Genomic DNA, 4226 nt, shown 5'->3' on the forward strand with positions numbered 1-4226 from the left:
AGAGCTCATCAATTTCATCTTTTTCCAAGTTAAAGAAACTATGTAACATGGCAAATTTTCAAAAGTCCCCTTGGCTTGAAAATAGGACAATTTTAAGATCTCCTGGTGTTTGCCTGCAGCAAGATGGCGGCGGTCTCAATGTCAGGGGTGCTGAACCAGGCGGTGTGGTGGAGAAGGGCAGTAGGTGTAGCTGCTATTTCCGTTTCCAGGGTCCCGACCAGGTCGTTGAGCACTTCCACATGGAGGCTAGCACAGGACCAAATTCAAAACACACAGCTCATAACAGTTGATGAAAAATCGGATATCACTACTTTAACTGGCGTTCCAGAAGAACATATCAAAACTAGAAAAGTCACGATCTTTGTTCCTGCTTAAAATAACATGCAGTCTGGAGTAAACAACACAAAAAAATGGAAGATGGAGTTTGATACCAGGGAGCGATGGGAAAATCCTTTGATGGGCTGGGCATCAATGGCTGATTCTTTGTCCAACATGGTTCTAACCTTCAGTACGAAAGAAGGTGCAGTTTACTTTGTGGAAAAAAATGGATGGAGCTATGACATTGAAGAAAAGAAGGTTCTGAAACCAAGTCCAAGTCTGATGGTGCACACTTTTCTTGGAACATAAGAACAAGAGTATCCACTGAATAGGTTGGCACTGACTGTATGTATCTCTGTACTTGACTGTGAATAAAGTCAGCTGTGCAGTAAAAAAAAGAAAACCCTCCTAGAATAATTGTATCTCAGCTCAGCTCCTTAAAATTCAACAGTCCTCTCATGCCTCAAAGCTTACCCAGCATAAAGTTATTGTTCTCAAGTATGACATGTATTCATTTCCTTTTAGCTGTCTTATTTCTAGTCTTTAAATATAGACTGTCCATGGAATGGGGGCTTTGGAAAATAATCTGTCAGCTTCGCAATAAATATAGAGTTACTATAAGGCCTAGCAATCCAACTCCTAGGTATATACTCAAGATATACCTAGGAGTATATTCGTAGGAAAGCATATGTCACTAGAAAAATGTGTGAATATATATAAATGTGTGTGTGTGTATATATATATAGGCTCTGGGTTACAGATGAGATACATTCCTGAGAATGTCTTTAAATCTTTAAATCAGATTTGTGTGCGACTTGGATTTTTGATGAACAGCACATGTATGGTAATAATAATAATAATACTATAATGGCTATTATGTGGTAACAATAATATAGTATAACATGACAACACCCCTGTATTGTAATAAAAAGTTCCAGAAACTATTGTATTCTTTAATTCCTAGGCTAGTAGGAATGTTTTGCTTGGTCTTCTAACCAAATCAATAACCTTTCCTTTTCAATAATTAATCTACTATACTGCTTAGTAATAATTGATTCTTTCATTGGAGCATTTTCACATGTTCCCTTATTCTTACTCTATCCTTCATAATTGTTGTGATAGTTGAGTGACTCAAGCTTAATACTATCTCAATGAATGATGGTGTCTGGTCTTTCTCTGAATGCTTAATTATTTCTGCTTTCTTTTCCATTGTAATCACCTGTCACTCCCCTGGACTTTCAGTGGACTTTTGCTTTGGATGCATGGCCACAGGGTAAACACAGACTCATAAAATTGAATTAAAAATTAAAACAAAAGTGATGCTGTAGATAAATGACCATACAGACAATTGGACTAGTTGTTAGTGTAAAGACGCTGTGTCAGTGAACTGCTTATGCAATGTAGTTTTGTTTATAGAAGAAACTAGGTCCAAAATTATTAATTTATTTCATTATAAATTATCCTTATGGGGAGGCTTGGGAGCCCATTCATAAACATGAAACATAGTAAGTCAGATGTCCTATAGCCAGGGGGCTGCCTGGACAGTGTAATACTATAATAGTAATAATAATGATGATAATAATAATACCCCATACTGTAAGAAATTACAGAAACTATTGTGCTCTTTCTTTTAATTCAAGCAAACAGAACATAAAAACAAACTCATACAAAATGTTTGCTAGGAAATAGAAATTTCAAAAAAGAATACTAAACGTTAACACTCAACCTAAGGTTGCATCAGTGTTTTGCATCCTGGGAGGGGCATTTTTGAGACAAGAAGATGGGCTGACGTTAATGAACAGGTGATGATGAAGATGGTGCTGGAGGGGATGGAGAGGGCGCTGGAGAATCAGGATTTGACTCTGTTGTGCAGGAGAGGGCAGCTTACCACTGAGGGTTTCTTAAAAAAAAATATGTGGGGTTGTTTGTGCAGCCTTTTTTCTCATTTCCATCATAAACAGCCCTGTAGCAGCTGATGATCTCACTAACTGTGCCATAACCCTTTATAAACCCCTCAGTGTTAGGATCTTGATCCTTAAGCAGCTTAGCAACACTGCTTCAATGAAATGAAAGCCTTCAGCTAATTCTTTTGTCGTTTCTTGGCTCTGGATAATCTGATTCTTTGTGTTCTTATATTTCTACCAGCTGCTTCTCTGTGACACTAGATGTCGGCCTGAAGATGCTGCACCAAGGAACCACTTATGCCATGTGGGTCTGTTCATATGAGCAGAAGAAACCATTCCGAATTATTCATTATTTAATTATAAATTATCCTATGGGAAGACTTGGAAGCCCATTTGTAAACAGAGAATGTCGTAAGTTGGTGAAAGTTTTGTAAATGATGACAAGGGTGCAGGGAGATGTTCAGGCCAGGTTTAGTGAAAGGGGAGGATGGTCTGGTGGGCAGTACAAAGGTGCCGTCTGTGCCTGGGGGGCTGTTAGAGACCCTTTTTATATGGGACTGTAGAGGGTGAGCACATGCCACAGCTTGCCTGTAAAGTGAAGGTCTTTTGGCTTGAACCCCTCAGCGGGATGAGCTAGCCAGATCCTTCGTGTCTTTGTCTTAGGAGACTGGGAGGAGGAGGAGAAAGAGTTTGTGTTATGCAATGCAGGTTTGGTTGCATTAGGAACCCCCAACAGTTGGGTCATCATAACATGGGGACTGTGTGTATACATACAAGGTCTGACAAATAAGTTGGTGTACTCATCCTAGAAAAAGTGCTACACACTCATCAAGGAATATCACTTAAGGTCACCTTTGAAGTCTCCTTGGAGTATCAACACCAGTGCCTAGTCCACCTTCAAAGCAATTTTGGAACTCTTCTGAAATAGCCATCAGAGCTGTTGTCTTTACAAGGTTTGACAATTAATTAAGTTGGCAAAGTCATCATAGAAAAAGTCACCAGATGGCCACTTTTTCTAAGATGTTTGCTAACTTGTCAGACCTTTTCTAAACACAGAGTAGAATCCCTGTTAAGTTGGCCACCCAAGGGACTGTAACAACATGGTCAACATACAGAGATGGTCCACATAAGGAACTAGTGTACATAACATGTTATGTACATGTGGCACATGTCCCATCTATGAAAATTAGGTCACTTTCAAGAGGTGGTCAGTGTAGAGAGGTGGTCCACTAGGAAGGTCCTACTATCTATCAAGCAGTGGTCTTGCCATGCTTACCCAGGCTGGATTTGAATTCCTATGGTCAAGTGATCTGTCTGTCTCAGTCTCTGGAATAGCTGGGTCTTTCTGTGTGTGCCACCATGCCCAGCTAATTTTTGTTTTGTTTTCTTTTTTTTTTTTTTTCAAGAGACAGGGACTCATTATGTTGCCCAGGCCTCAAACAATCCTCTTGAGTAGCTGAGATTTTAGGTGTGAACCATGGAGCTTGGCTTAGTTATCTTTAAAAAAAAAAATCATTCATATATGCTACTGTTTCAATCAAGAGGATAGTTTTCTCTTTTCTTTTTTATAACCCTGCTTTTTCCCATTTTTTCTTAGTGGTAGGCCTTATTGAAACTAATATTTGTTAGTGAGGGTTTAAGCTAAGAACAAGATTATTTTTCATTTTGTACTTTAATTCCAGGAATTCTCTTTCTTAGTTTGTTAATAGAAGCCAACACCTTGCTCAGGTTATCTTTATTTCCATGGTGATAGGCTAAAGAAGGTCCCACATGAAGGAAGGTTTTTCAACCACTGCATTTTTAATAAAATTCAAGGTGCATTCACCATAGTTGGGCTCAATTTATGCCATTAATAGTCTTCCCAATACAACTGGCTTCAGCCACTTACATCTTTTGGAGTTGTTTTCACAAATTAACCTATAAACCTGTTAAAAACTAACAACTATTGGCTCGGCGCCTATGGCTCAACCGGCTAGGGCGCCAGCCATGTACACCAAAGGTGGC

The 4226-nt window shown here is 39.1% G+C and overlaps 1 pseudogene across 1 annotated transcript; it reads left to right on the plus strand.

Annotated features, from left to right (window-relative positions):
- Positions 1–106: 106 nt before the first annotated feature.
- Positions 107–650, plus strand: LOC100953676 (annotated as a pseudogene). The gene has a single exon (XR_001161355.2). The product of XR_001161355.2 is annotated as an NADH dehydrogenase [ubiquinone] iron-sulfur protein 4, mitochondrial-like (transcript).
- The last annotated feature ends 3576 nt before the right edge of the window (positions 651–4226 follow it).

This window comes from Otolemur garnettii, unplaced genomic scaffold, assembly GCF_000181295.1.
Source record: "Otolemur garnettii isolate 467f Iridium unplaced genomic scaffold, OtoGar3 scaffold00046, whole genome shotgun sequence".
Taxonomy (NCBI): Eukaryota; Metazoa; Chordata; class Mammalia; order Primates; family Galagidae; genus Otolemur; species Otolemur garnettii.